General features: G+C 38.3%; 1 protein-coding gene and 1 pseudogene across 1 annotated transcript in view; one reads left to right on the top strand and one right to left on the bottom strand.

The window, feature by feature from the left end:
* Nucleotides 1–16,244, top strand: part of LOC119732805 (3-oxoacyl-[acyl-carrier-protein] synthase, mitochondrial-like) — a 119,408-nt gene that overhangs the window by 49,326 nt on the left and 53,838 nt on the right. The window contains exon 17 of the mRNA XM_038206408.1: nucleotides 15,506–15,543. The gene's annotated coding sequence lies outside the window, so the exon portion shown is untranslated. The remainder of the gene's footprint in view (nucleotides 1–15,505; nucleotides 15,544–16,244) is intronic.
* LOC119733261 lies at nucleotides 4,384–9,010 on the bottom strand (annotated as a pseudogene).

Genomic DNA, 16,244 nt, shown 5'->3' with positions numbered 1-16,244 from the left:
ATAAAACATTTCGTCAAGACAATCCAATTGTGAGTATAGTTCACATCAGTCTTTATTCTGTGAATTCAGGCAGATAGGCAAATTAGGCCAAAAAAAAATATGTTGGTCTCTGGTCAGCGCGCGCGTCGATTTTAATCATGCGCGTCAATGTGTTTTTTTTCCAAAATGTTCCGCGGTAGCTCCAACAGCGCCCTCTATTGCCGCACCTCTTCAATTTTTTTAACAAAGAGCACCAAGGAATGGGGAATTGCACCAAGGCAAATTACGGAGGACACCAATGTACATGAGGACACCAAAAAAAAGCAAAATAGTACCCCACCTTGTCTGTACAATCCAAGCTTGAAGAAAAAAAAAAGCCGCGTCCCCGTGTCCATTTCGGAACTTTGGTCTGACCAGAGACCGAATATTTTTTTTTTTTTGGCCTTAGATAAGTATTTTTGTTCATCTTTAGCAGACATTTTGATGATTAAATTATTATCAACATTAGTGTTTCATTGATGTAAATGCAAATGGACAAGGCTTGTAAATGCAAAAACTACCAAAATCCTCCTCTTTTTCAGTGGATATTAAAAGACTCATTTTGAAAGAAATCTTTATCAACTTTCATAGTGATACATTTGCTTAACGGTATATTGTACATAGGATCATTTGCCTTTGGCAGGTTTTTTTTAAGCATCAAAAGTGTTCAACATTTAAAGTATTACTTTATTATTCTGTTCAAGCCTTAGCTGAGTGTCTACTATACATTTTGGAAAAAACAGAGAAAGCGTAATGCAGAATTCTTTGGATCTCGTAAACTGGATTCTGTAGGCACCCATGTTGAAACCAACCTCAATGATTTTTTTCTGACAATACCGTTTCAGGCAGAATTATTTCACAAGGTTTTTTTCACAGGCTACCAGTCCTATCTTCACTTTGAGGGTATTGTCATTAAATCTGTAGGTACATGTACTTATCTGGGTAATTGCAAATGATCCGACGTGGCTGCAAAAAGTGAAGTGAACAAATAATTAAAATTATCCATTACTAGAAAATGTAATGTACATATAGCACAGTAAGAATCTAAGGGAGTTTACCAAGTCTTGTTACTTATAAGATCTACATACAGTGGTGCATTGTTAAACACTTAAAAATTAAATTTAAACTGTATTGTAACTGATAAGATTGACTATGCACACAAATGATATTGTTTTGGTTGGCACTTAAAACTGAAGTGAGGATTTTTCGTTGTTTCCAAGTTTACTGAAATTGCAACCAAAAACGTAAACCAATTAAAACATCAGTATGGAATTCAATTCGTGAAACGGCAAGGAAATCTTTTTTTGTTTGCTAATTAGAAACAAGCTTGCATTAAGAAATTCCAATTTGTGGGACCATTCAATTGTTCAAGGTGGCGGTCAGGCCAAAATCAAGGCAACGGAGGCCATAGCTTGTACACTGATTTGTACATTGTGCTTAAAATGATTTACAAACTGATGGGATATTTGACAGTCCGAGAAAAAAATAAGTACCAAATTTCAAATCAAGATAAAAGCATTCTTATAAACACAGTCACCACCAGTCTTCTTTCTGTGAATTCAGACAGGAAATTAAATCAAAAGAATGAGCATTGTCACTCATCTCTCGCAAACCTTTGAATGAGTAATTTATCTTCAGTATAAATGTATTGTAGATCCAAACGTGTGAACAGAAACTACAAAAAGTAGTACAAAAACTGAGTAAATAAAGGCTGATATTGAGGAGTAATATGAGTACTTACTATCATGGTGATGCTTATGCTTAAAATGAATTTAAACGATATTATCTTACAAAATACTTGTACATGTAGTATGGCTACATCTCAAGTGGTTGTAATACTCAAAATTTCTATTTCTATTTTACTATTAAAAGCCTCTTATTTAAGGTGCGGAATGAACAATAGAGACAGAATTGTGCAATTTGTGATAAAAGCGTGAAACTTGGCATGTGAGGTCTTCATACCATGCCAAAAAATTCAGATATTGAGGCATTTCATATCTGAACATTGGTGACCTTTAAGGAGTCAATAACCTTTGAATACTTTATTTATACCTATTGTTCTCAAAAATCACTTTCCTATAAGTCTATGTATAGTCTAATTCATACAATGTAGATAAAACCAAATACAGAAAAAAAAATCACAATTGACCTCTGATGACCTTCCAGAGGTCAACGACCTTTGTATTAACTGCACTAACTCTAGTTATTTATACCATTTACCCCTTTAAGGCCCAACGTTTTCAAGACCAAAGTCATAATGTTAAGTTGCTCATGTTATGAAAGAATTTCATATGCAGGGAATCTTATGTCTGACCTCTGTTGACCTTCAAGGGGTCAATAAACTCTGTGCATCCTATTTAAAGATAATAAGAGGATAAACTATTCAAAACACCACTTTTTATTATCCATATCGAAATTTTGGGTATTCTTGCCATAATATTAATTTTCAGATATGTAGACATTTCATAATTGACCTCTGATGACCTTTACGAGGTCAGTGAACTTTGTGTACTCTGATTGCCATTATTTATCATGTTTAATCTTGCAAATGGCACTTTTTCATGACCAAAGTCTATTTAGAGCCAAAAAAGTGTTTTTTAAATAATAATTCTACAACATTTCATGAAGTCTAACCCCAAAGAATTTTTTGCATGACCTCTGATCTAAATTTTCCTTTTTATAAGGGCAAACGCAGGTGCAACAGAATAAAAGAGGCACATCGGACAAGCATCACTCTCTAACAGTGACCATTGGACTTGGTTAAAAGGTTAAAAACGTGGTTATCCAAGTCCATCTGGATACAGCAGGGTGTAATAAATACACAAGAGTGAATGTTCCTTGACACATGTACATTTTCCATTACAAAACAGACTGACAAATGTAAGTTCCAATCTCACCATATTGCGTCTGCCAATAAAACAAGGAGAAACGAGGTCAGAGGTCACCTCAAAATTGTTTGTGGGGTCTGAATTCATCACGACATGAAACTGATTGGTGCAGTACCATTCTTTGGCACTATTGAGGCTTGGGTCATGAAAAAAATGGCGTTTTGATGAATAATATGATAAATAACGGCAATAAGGCATACAAAGTTCATTGACCTCTTCGAGGGTATCACTATGTCAAATATGATATCCCCACATCTGAAAATTCTTTTCATTGCACAGAAAGTGAAATTTTAGAGTTGGGTCATGAAAAAGTGACATTTACAATCGTGTTAATCGTATTAATATCCATAGGTAGGCTATTGTTTTACACAGGTCATGACTCTCGTAAGGTCACCAGGAGTTGAATATATCATGTTCTATACATGTATATGACAATTCTCTTAATAGCATGAATTGGTCAGATGTGAATTGTTCCAACATCTGATCATTATTTCCATTGTACATGTTGTATGAAGACCTATGTCATAGACTTGGGTCATAGGAAAGTGAAGGTTTGAAGAACAAAAGTTATAAATACAGTGTGTAAAGTTCATTGACCTCTCAAAGGTGCATGAAGAACCACCATGCGAAGTTTCATGCTTTAATCCTTTAGAATATTAGGGCTATGCCCCACCACTACCTGATGAGGTCAAGATATAAACCTCATGAACGCTGTCAACAAAATTTGTTAAGATTGAGTGAAGATGTGAAAACACATTAATGGACTGATCTTTGTCATTCTCTTCAGGATATATTTTGACAAATCACTTGACTTGTCAGCATTTCGGTGACAAAGGCTTTTCTTGAACGCTAATAATATAGCACCAAATTCAACATATAAGTTATAATTTATCAAAGATCACTTTAAAGAATATTGCATCTCGCAAGAACAAAATGATTCCATTAGCTTCTCAAATCTTTGTTATGAAAGATAGCAGCATGTACAGCAAGTTTCATGAGGAACATATAAGAATATTAATTGTCCCCGTAAGGAACAATTGGAGAATCTTAATTGTGTTTGTGAAATCTTGGATTTGTCCCTGGCTTTGGCTTCACGCTGCATGTTTTTTTGTCCCCTGATGTAACTCCAGTACAATATTGGTCCATTTTTTTCTTTAGGGACACCAAATCCTGTCACACAAGGCCAAAGGATAGTTGGTGTATTTTGAATGTGGTAGGATTCTGAGGAATCTTGGGGTGGAGATGAAGCAGAAGCCTTAGATGAAGTTGGGGTTTTGTAAACAACACAAAAAGTTGGTTAGTGTTGGTTTATGGCAAGCCCATTCTGGCTGATGGGGTGGGGAGATGATTTTTGAGGAGATTGTGGAATAAGTGAGACATGAATGTGGATTTGTGCTGTCGCATGACTGGACAATTTCATCCTTAACATTTGCTGTTGGAATGATGATGATTGCTAGTCATGTCATGTTGGATGACATCACACCTTGTGATACATCGTGACTGACAGGTTGTCAGCCACTGCCAGCTGGCCATCCAGTGTGAATGTGATTCCACGTGGGGTGAAATGACCCAGAGCCAGGCAATCAAGAAACCCGCCATCTAGGTCATAGTGGTGAATATGACCAGTGCTAGTCACACCGTGGAACACTGCAAGGTAGATGCCTGAGCTGTCACAGCATACACCACGGCCCTCCACTGGCTCACCATTCATTGTTGGTTGGATGGTGGCGAGCGAAGTACCTTTGCTGTCTACAACATCAACTTTCTTTGTGTTACCTCCACTGACCACAACTCTATTAGTGATGTCATCAACAGCCAGGTAGTAAGGTGGAGTCTTCACTGGTATGGTGTGTAGGATCTCACCATCAGTGGGTCTGTGTTCAGTCCATACCATCCGTATTGTACCACCTACTAAGATTGTACCATTCTTGAAGACTACACTGCGTAGGTCCACACGTGTCTCGTCAATGTGACTCTGTTCCACTGTTGGGAACTGCATAACAAGAGTGTTGTCCTTCATGTTGAACACCTTGACATACTTGCTTCCTCGTTCCAACACAAGCAAGCGTTGCTCAGGATTGTGGATGGCTGCAACTGCCCGTGGACCTGTGGGTAAAGAAGAACTAAAATATAACATATATATGCAGAAGTACATGTATATAAAGCACTGCCACTTTTCTCAGTCCTCATGAAATATACGATAATGAATCATGGATTTCCTTAAAAAAAGCCTGGTCATGTAGAATAAATACATGAACATTGTGCGGTCTTCAACCACCATACATTTACAATTGTAACTGCAACGTCTTGGAGACACACAGTTTTGCAAATACTTTTAAATTTGTACATGTACTTTCTGTGCTTTTCTCATGGTATAAACCTAAAAATAGATTCTTTCTAATATTTAACTGTTTTATTGCTGTTGTTTAGCAATGCAAAGTTGTTCAATTTTCAAACGAGGCATTGAACAACAATATACACCCATTGCTGTGGATTGCAGCTCAACAAATCGTCGTGCCTTTCTGCTAGTTAGTTAGTTAATTAGTAACAAACGGTCCAGCGCAGGATTTTATGGGCTGGCTGAGTGCTGACGGCGGTAACCGCAGCTCAATAAAAGGTAATAACTCGGGGAACAATAGCCACATGTCTGCTCTATAGCAACACTCGAAATGTCATTCATAGAAAACGGATGCCTGCATGTACACATTCCACATAAAGTACAACACAAATTAATTGGCATGGTTGGGAGTCCGCAGCTTCCGAGATCATTTTGAGCTGTAATTCTTTTCTAAAGGTTACAGACCCCCCAAAATTACAACTTTCTTTCCAAACAAACTGACATCAGTAATGAAATTAATAGACTGCGTCACTCTACTTACCTGTAGAGCAATTTAATTCACTTATGCATATCCCCCATATAACAGCAGTTATTTACGCTAAGAGTTTTAAAGCCCGAGTCCATCATTTGCAGCTATCCAAAAAAGTAACTGGCGTAATTATTGTTGAAAAACATACTGGTTGAAAGATAGTAAGGGGACTAAACTCCCTGTGAAATTATCCTTTCTGGCAAGCTCTCATTATGAAGAAATCAACGAAAGAAGGCATTTCCAACGATGCTTCTTAAGAAGCACCGTAGGAAAATTTAAATTAGTTGTTCGTTTTGTTATTCAGCGCAGTGCGCACAAGCATTGGAACGACGCACAGACGCGCGCGGTTGCTATAATTTGTCGGATCAGTGCCCGACATCGCGAAAAAAATGCAATTCAAAACAATTCAAAACATGATTTAGCAACTTTTGATTTTAAATTGAGATCCTAGAATGCTGTTTTTCTCGGAATATGAAGCTGAAGCTGAGCTGAAACTTCATCATGTAAGTTGTTCAGTATCCTGAACAACTTACCTGATGAAGTATCCTGTACAAACAAAAGAGGGACAATAGGGTATACATCCACGATTGCAGGTAAATTCACACCTGTGGGTGTGTGTCTCTTTGTGTGATTTTATAGGCCTACGTAGGTGTAGATAAACATTTGAAGATTTGTCAGGAGAACAAATTTATATTTGTTGGAGAGCACAGCCAGCACATCAATTCCTTGCCAGTATTGTGTATTGGTTTTCATTCTCAGTTGACAGACTTGTTGCATGTTCACATGGAAAAATTACTTGTAATTTCCCTACTGTAATGAGTGTTTGTGTTAGTTGATGAACATGTACATTTACATGACAGAAACTTACATTGTAGAGGAATGGATCCCTCGTGTTGTCCCGCATTGCTGCAGATGACCAAACGGTTGTTCCTCGAGTCTGCCACAGCAATCTCACCAGGTTGAGTAGCAGTAATGCCTACAGCTCCATTGAACCCTCCTGGACCAAACTTATGGCACCTTACCCACTTAAATGATGCTACCTCCATCAGCTTTCCCAGACTGATGTCACCAATTCTCTGACCTGGGTTGAAGCTTAAATATGAAAGTTTGGGATCAATCTGGGGAAGATTTTGACTCTTGAGTGACTTCAAGTCTTTGCTGATGATAGGGTACAGGGACAGAATATCACTGTAAGATGCAGCGTTAACGATATCCTGAGATGTCTGAAGCGCACGTTCTTTACTTTGTAGCGTCATTGTCAATGTGTTTAGATGCTCATTAAATGTTCTGTTGCGATCCTGCTGGAGTTGTTTGATTTCGTCAATCATCTTTGTCTTTTGAGTTGTTATCTCAGCTCTCATTTTATCCGCTTTGTCTTTCACAGCTTTCACAGTCTTTGTGACTTTCTGTGTAAACTTCTGCTTAGCTTATGATGAAGTGGTCAAAGCTTGTTCAAGTCTTTTGATGCCTGTGGTGAAGTCTGGAAACGTATCTTTCAGTGACTGTTTGTATTTGCGAGAAGCCTCTCCAGAGTCAATGTAGTGATGCTCTGGTTTACAGTGGTCTACTACAGTACAATCTCGGCAGATTAACTCTTCACATGTCTCACAGTAAAAGCGTTTCACTTCCCCCTTGTGTTTGTGGCATCTAGACTCATCTTCTTCTGGTGTTTTTTTCACTGTTACCTTCCCCTGACGAATGTCCTCCAAAGTAGCCACTGTGTGGCTTGATGTAGCAGTACATCGCAAGTGTGTCTTGCGACAGTTTGGGCAGATATTCTGTGCACAGTCCAGGCAACGATGCATGGCCTCATTTCCCTCATCACAAATCTCACAGATGACCTTTGTGTTTTCTGAACAAGCCACCTTTTCTTGGAGTGAGACCTCCTCAACTATTCCCATCAAATGGAAATTTGTTTTTAGGCCTTGAATGCGCGTCTCTGGAAGTACCGTCTCCCGTCGACATACAGGGCAAGGAATCTTAGGCTGACCTGCATACCTGCTAGTGTAGTATTTCTCCAGACATTTCTGGCAGAAGCTATGCATGCAATCCAGCACCTTGGGCTGTTTATATTTGTCTGCGCATATGTCGCATTCAAGATGGGGACCGATGTTCTTTAGAGCTGTAGCCATTTTATCTGTATACAAAGAGTATTTAAAAAGAAATTGAAATGGTTATGATACAAAGATGTAACTTCTTTAATACTGCACTGTCTGTGTGAGTTTCATCTGGGCTGAAAAAAAACCAAATGTTATTTTCATTTGCTATTTTGTAGTTACATGTATCCGCTTTCAAACAAGACATCAATTTTCTTTTTTAGAATTCCTGTCAAATTACTTGAACCGGTAAGCTAGCATTTAAACTCATTCAAAATAACTGACACTCTTTTCTTAACTTTTAAAAATTTCAACCAAATCACTTAAAAACAAAGTTTTTCCAATTTGACGCAAAGAGCATGAAGAGTTGAGGCTTTTGATGGGGCGGATCTGGTAAAGATGGCGCTGGACAAACACAGCATCGTCATCAAGTCGTGTGACATGGTTTATATATAGAGCTTGGGATTTTTTGTTTTGCCGCAAACATGTACACCTCACCGTACCTTTAATTCCACTTGATTTATTTTCAACCATCAAATAAAATAAGCTGTAAAAATATTTTCATCAAATCTTTCATATTTCATACACAAAAAGTTTCTATTATCTTGTGCTATAATTACTGATGAAGAATTTTCAGTTCATTAATTTGAAGTTATAATTTCGGCCAACCAAAAAAGTTTCAACTTTGTGTTGAAATTATCAATGCAAATGAAACATATATATATGCTACGGGGAAGTACATTTAGGTGTAATGGAGTACACTGAGGACAATGAACGTCATAATTGACTGTACATAAGAGGACACTATGTCCTCAGTTGGAAACCATCACAAATCAAATGAGAGGAGTTGCCAAAAGTTACCCAAACCAAAGCCATCAGAAGGACAGTGGGAAGTCCGGATAATGTTGAAACACTCAACAGTGTATTGAAACTTCAATTTTTTTTATTAATGCGTAATTTTTTAGTAATTTCTCCAGGCATACTGTGCTGGTTATCCAGCACCTTTGGCTGAGTCTATCTGTCTTGGCAGATGTCACACTGAAGATGGGGCTGATGATTTTCGTCAGAGCTGTAGCCATTTTTATCTGGACCCAAATAATTTTTAAAACAAAAATGAATTATATAATAGAGTAAAAAACTTTGAAAAATGGATGGTATTTAATTTTTGAACAAACAGTTCGTACTTGCCTTCCAACTTGATTTTTGCACTTTTGGATTGGAACTCAAATATTTGAGATCAGTAAGTTTCCCCATGAATCAAATTACTTTGTAGAACAAATACTGCACAATCAGCAGTGTATAGCAAACTGCAATTCCTCTGGTCTTGAGGCTGCACATTCAATAAATATCAGTTAATCAGCTCACCTCACAACTGCAGATTTTTCCTTTCAAATCCCAACAAATTCCTCCAAGTCAAGTTGTTCACTCTGATTTCACCCTTTCTTACCACAGGCGACTATGTAGTTGACGAGGAAATAACATACTAAACACCCTCAACACAGATATTCACTGTGTTACACCAAGCTGGCATTGCTGGTAGGTTTGCCGCACCCATGCATACGTCATCAACCAACTGAAAGAGAGTTTTTCAATCCATTGTGGTGTATTCAGATTGGTCCCTTTACAAAACATTGAGTGAACTGCTTCAGAGTTCAATTTGAGGTATGGAGTGCCTTTGGTCGTGTGGTGAAATGGCTTGCAGTTTGATAAAAAGGAACCAGATAAAAGAACAGACATAATAATTTTCTTATCTTGGAACATACAGTCTTGATTTTGGTATCACATGAAAGAGTAAATTCTGAGGAACAAACTTTACACACAACGCCTTTGATTTTAATCACTCCTTGACAGTGCAAATCTAGGTTGAAAAAAGTGAGTTTGTTTCCTGCTGTAGTGATTTCCGTCTGACTGAGCAAACAGTTTGGTTCTGTTGAGTGCCAAGTCAATGGTATCCCTAGGTATCCCTGGTTCACGTTCATGGCACCAAATACTGGAGTCACAGACTCCTGTGTTAGAATTGACTCAATAGTTATATGCACCACCGATTAAACAGAAGTTGAGGTCAGATTTTTGCAATAATCATCAATCGGCAATATTTTCAATAGGTTGTAAATTATAATGCTTTCTGCTATTTCACACAGCCCATTTTTTCCCTTGACTTGATAAGCCTAGTCCTTCATTCTCATTACGATCCTGTGTCATGTGATAATTGTTTTGCTTTCTGTACTTGGTGAGGTCAACAAACCCAACTACATTCCTTGACAATTTTTCTGGTCAAGCAGTGACAATTTTGCGTAATAGATTTTTTCATCTCAGGGATAAAATTCAGTGTGAATCAGATTTCACAGGCCAGACAACAAGGAGATTTTATATTTAATTGGTTGGAGATTTTGAGGTTGGATAAACATGCAGTTCCTAGCAGAAGTGAACATGAAAGTCACACGATTTCTATTCCATCTCAAAATGCCCATTCATGTTGATTTCAGTCAAGAAGCCTGTATGTAACTCCAGCCATATTAAAGAGAAACAATCCGAACTGTGCAAATGGTTTATGGCTTACATGTACATGTACAAGTCACAGCCAGCAACGTGCCAAAGTACCTGCCAAATGATCATTTCCAAACTATAAACTTCCAAACTGCCAATGATGATTTTGTTGGTTGATTTTTGTTTTCAGAATTGAATAGATGTCGTTTGACCAACATGAGACTTTCATCTCTTCTGACCATTGATGACTACCTGTCTGTCAGTCTGTCAGTCAGTTTGCCAGCCAGTGCAATCCTACAAGCCAACTCAATGTGAAACCATACTGAGTGGTTTTGAACTATAGCCTGATGAACAAGCCAGTGAATGCCTGACTGTCAGCCAGTACATGTAAGTGACTTTGCCTGACAGTGATCATTGCATATGATTTGATCTGATGCCTCATTTTCTCAAGATCTTTGCGGCTCTTTTGAGAGCCCCAGTGGGAGGGACATACTGCCTACACGCGTTCATGTGCGGACTGCGTAAAGTATGCATGACTTATTTTATTCTGAATCTTATTAACATATTATCCTCGCAGCGGATACAGTTTAGCATTCGTTAGAACGCAAGTTTGAGACCGAGATACAACAACTAACGGACAACGGTACAGTTCTGCGATGTCTCTCCGATGAACTTTTATTGCTGACAGGAAATTTGATGGACCTAGAGTCTAATGGACTCTACAGACGTTTAATGGACGGTCCCTGACAGAGTTTACAAACGGTCCTTGACGGACTTTACGGACGGTCCTTGACAGACTTTACGGACGTTCCTTGACGGACAGACCTCTGTACATTAAGAAATAATGCAAAACATGGGTTTAAAATACTACTACTACAGTCATTGTACAATAGACCACAACACACAGTTCAAAGGTCATAGTACTGGTAACCAAAACACTATAATTTATAAAACAGTACAACAGCTGGTGCTTAATAGATGGAATATGACAGGTTACATAACACTGTTTGGGCTAGACAGAGATTTGTCCTTGTCCTCAATTCAAGGTATTTAAAGTGCCAGGAGCAAAACATTGATTGTGCCATAAGATCAGAATAACATAGTGCATTAGCTACAGCACAACTTTGAAAACAGAAACAAATAAATACACTGTCTTGACTTATCAATTGAGTAAACATCGTTTCCAAAAATACAGTACTCAATATCTGAGATTTAATTGTGGATCAAGAACACAACGAATCAAGAGCTAACCTGGATAAAGTTAAAGAACAGCCTGCACAGCTACATGTACATCATGTACATCAACTTCAACTCCAGTTGCGTAGCTGGAAGCTATATACAAAATAATGACATAATGCTTGAACAAATGGATCCATAATATTATCAATGATACACTAATTAAGATACATGTTCAATTCACATTATCAATTGAAGTTGACTGCCGAACTTATTATTGTAAATTTCTAAGTTCAAGGATGGTTAGAGTCAATAAAAGTGCAACAACTATTCACACAATAATGGCTCAGGCTGCAGATAACTTCGTGCACAGAAATGCAAACAAATGATTGAAACCATGAACCACAAATATAAGAATGAACTTCAAACAACATTTCAACTACAGAACACAAATAGCTCTCAACTAGAAACTGAGTCTCAAAATTACAACTCAAAATAACAAGGAACAAACCCCTCTATGGCTACGACATTGGCTTGGCTTCAGCTCCTGCTGGGTGTGGGTGCAGACTGGTCTTTTGGCCCTGATGCGGGATCTTAAATGGATGGATACTTACATCCATTTGCCGATTGGCTAGATATTAAATTGACTACTCCTTCCCCGTGAAATAATTTGAATATAAACTTTTTGATTGGCTAGTTTTTCAGGGAGTCCTGGGTGAATCTGCTGATCAGCAAGATTTCTTCCAGGTCCCAACAACCTCCAAACCCTAATTGATTTGTCTCCAAAGCTAGTGAAAGTGACATTCTTGCTACCAAAAATAGCTAGACAAGGGCATGGGAAGATCTCTCTAAAACAAAGCGTTTGGTTAGACCCAAGAATGAGACAGTGGTCTGCCAGGAGGTCATACCAATTACCAGCTCATTTTGGTGGTGAAAGGCTTCATGTATCCTTGAGGATAGGAAGCAACATAAAGAAGCCAATTACATGTAACATGAATAACACCTATTTTTCATTTCCCGACATTATCAAACCTGTAACATCTTCACTTGAGTGCCAGGTGTTATAAGTGATGCATTCAAGTGGTCTCCCCCAACTCTCCCTTGTAACCGTTGAGGGGGTACTTGTGCAAGCAGTCCATACCCAGAGATGCTACCCTTGATAAAGAGCTGTAGAAATGCCACCAATGTCACTTTTGTTCTTGATTGTCTGTGTTTTCACAGTTTCAAGACTTTGCCTGTATTTTCTGTATTCAAGTTCAACATGAGGCTAGTCAAGGCAGCTAGAGTGTAGGAACCCAAGCTGCCTGATGAAAGCCCAGAACAGTGACATAGGAAAATGTAATAAGAATGCATCATGTGATCTAAATGAAACTCTGCATAATGAAACACTTGAAACATGTCTAATTTTATTTGACAGTGTGCTTCTGTCCACACTTTGGGAACAGCGCCCAGTCCATTGAGGGTTGGGAGTAATTCATATGGAGAATGATAACCCATTGAGCTGGGCTTTGACAGTGGATTTCTGAAGAGATTTCCATGAGAGACATCAGAACCTTACATCCTAGATGATGGCAACCTTTCAACAGTCCGTACTCACCCAGCCAGGGAGAAAGGCAGATACAGCCAGCCTGCTACCAGCCATCTTTGTCAATCTACTGCAGATAAACAATCTCATGTAAGTACAACTTCAGTCGAGGAATGTAATCAGGGGGTGATGCACAGTGGTGGATCTTGGGGGGACGGGGTCACAAAACCCTCCCCCCCCCCACCCAACTCATTCAGCTACTGAAAAATGTTATGATACTAGTGGAATGAGGCCAAAAGTAATGAAATTTTGCCCAAAGTTCCCAAATATATTCTAAAATTGCCTTGGAATGAGGAAGGGTGCATGCCCCCAGACCGCCTAAAGCATGGGCATATGCACTTAGTAACCACACTGCCCTCATCTCCATGCATTTCCTGCAAGCTAGCTCCCCCCCCCCCCCCCCCCCCCCCGATGCATTCAGTGATGCAGTCCAGACTAACTTTGTGCAAACCCAACCCCAAACCGACCCAACCCGAAACCGACTGAGGTTCCAATCGGGTCGGTTTTTCGATCAGTTCAGTAGGGTCAGGTGAGTTGGTGATGCATTAGCGATTTTGACTTTGGGTCGGTTGAGCCATCTTGTGAAAAACCTGAAATAAACTGCAAAACAACAAAACAGTTCCATCACACACGGTATACAACATGCAGGTCTACTAGTAGGTCATGTTAGGAGTGTTCACCATACTGTACAGTATATTTCGTAACTGCAAAACGACTGCATAAAAATTCACCCAACGAGGGTAAGTTCAGGCACAAAGAGCAGTGCTCTTGAGATTGCCAAAGACAGATATATTCGGTTTTTCTTTTTTTTTCTTTTGGTGGGAGGGGTTAAGTTCAGTTTGGTTGGTTCATTTCGGTTCAAAGCAATTTTTCCCTGAATAATTGTTCGGGTCGGGTCAGATCAGGTCGGGTCAGGTCACAGGTCGGGTCAGATTTGGGGAGTCTGGATCAGTTTTGGTTTATATCTGTAATGTTTCAGCCAAGTTTGGCCTGCTACCCCGACCCGATGAACAACATTTGTCTAGACCTCCAACTCTGAGACCAAGACATTTATCGAGACCGAAACGTAGACCAAACAATGAAGAAAAGATGAATGATTTGTTTAAGTTTGAACTTTTGTTTGATGTTGGGGGGAGTTAAGGGGCTGAACACCATCTGACTATTGGGGGCGGTGTTCAGTAAGTATAATTTTGTGCACATCACATAATAGGTAGCACTGCATTCAACGTTGCATGATTTGGCCAGCAGCTGGACAATGATTTCATAAAAAAAACACCAGAAATGGCGCTCATTATAGCAGCTGTGAGGAGCTGGCATCTCCTTTCAAAATGAAAAAGCAAAATATCTGAGGGAGAAACCTCACCCTGCTGCCCCAGTGGATGGTCTACTCATCTGAAAATTAAAAAAAATAAAATTGAGTCCAATTCATCAATACTCGCATATGCACTCCCTAATTAATGCAGTTATAGTTTTCAAGAGTGATTATGTAACAAACTACCTGCACCCAACAAATAAACAATGGAAGTCATTTGTAATGATACTTGAATGGCAAATTACAAAGTTCAGAGGTAACAGGCACAGGAATGATGTCACACTTTGGACCCTCATTGTCTAGAATGACCCATATTAGTCATCAGGTGAAGATGACTAACATTGACCGTATTGCATGGTCAGGGTTCCAGCCTGGCAAATTACAAGGTACAGCCAAAGTTAATTTGTAGGGAAACGAAAAAGTGGCTTTTAAAATCCTTTTCACAGAACAGATTCTGAAAGAAATTTGTTGGAATTTCTATGAAAAATGGCCAAAGAGGCAATAATTTTCTTATTTATATCATCAGTTTTTAATATAAATGCAGAAAAATCACAGACACTTAATAATTAAGGAAGGGAGAGCCATCACCAATAGAGGGCGCTGTGGCATAATAATAATTAAGAAAGGGAGAGCCATCACCAATAGAGGGCGCTGTGGCATAATTAAATGTTGGGAATCTGATGAAAAGGTGAAACCATTGACCTTGTCATGCGCCTATGAAGACTTGCACACTGGTCCAAGAGATCTGGAATTTATTTGGCCAACTGGGAATCCACTCATAAAATTGTCTGCGTATTTATGTATCAAACAAAAATTTAAAAGGTAATCCAAAAATAATTGATGAATGTTTTTATTGCCGAAACTTGGGAAAAATTAAAGTTATTCACACATTGAACCACATGTGATAGTTTCAAGCAAATTCAACAGTGGTCCATTTCTGTTGTATGGTTCATCTGAGTTGTGGGATTCTGTTGGATTCAGGAGACTTCACTTTGTGGGTTTCTTTGGGGGTTGAGGGTTCCAAGTGGAATAGCAATATAGTTATTTTAAGGGATGATTTTCGTTTTAATTTTTAGATGAAGAAAAGAGCGACTACAAAGAACTTCAAAGAGTGGTGAGTGAACTCTTATTCTGAATAAATGAATGAATTTATTTCTGCTCAGTTCGTTTCAAACATTTGATTTTACAAGTCAATTTGAATATTTAATTGTTGCAACAGAGTTTGAAAAGTGTCATCAAAATTCAATAATTCTTTGCTGAAACTCAAACTGTATGAGGGGGTAAGTCTTTCATTGTTTTGAAGTTTTTCTGAAATGGCAACCAAATAGGTAAAACAATGAAAACAGAGGTCTGGAATTTAACTCTTGAAAAGGCAAGGCTTTTCAAGGAGCTGTCAGGCCAAAATCAAGGCAACGGAGGCCATAGCTTCCTGAAATTAAATACCATTGATTTGAACATGTGTTTAAATGATTGGCAACCTTTCACACTTGAAGAATTTGTTTACCTTCAAAGAAAAATAATAAAAATATCCTTCAAGATAATCCCTTGTTAGTAAAGTTTACACAAGTTTTTATTCTGTGAATTCAGACAGGAAACCAAATTAATAAGATAAGTATTTTTCTCATCTTTAGCAGACATTTCAATGATTAAATGATCATCCACATTAGTGTCTCATTGATATAAATGCAAGGTTTTAATAATAACAGTAAACAGATTTCTATGGAAAAACTACAAAAATGGGGGGAAAATACAAAAAGCTTTTTTTTTTTTAAAGAAACTGAATGAGTATTAAAAGACTAATTTTTAAAATTATCT

This window comes from Patiria miniata, unplaced genomic scaffold, assembly GCF_015706575.1.
Source record: "Patiria miniata isolate m_02_andy unplaced genomic scaffold, ASM1570657v1 HiC_scaffold_25, whole genome shotgun sequence".
Lineage (NCBI taxonomy): Eukaryota > Metazoa > Echinodermata > Asteroidea > Valvatida > Asterinidae > Patiria > Patiria miniata.
The sequence above is the reverse complement of the archived record's forward strand: the minus strand, read 5'-3'. Positions and strand labels throughout refer to the sequence as shown.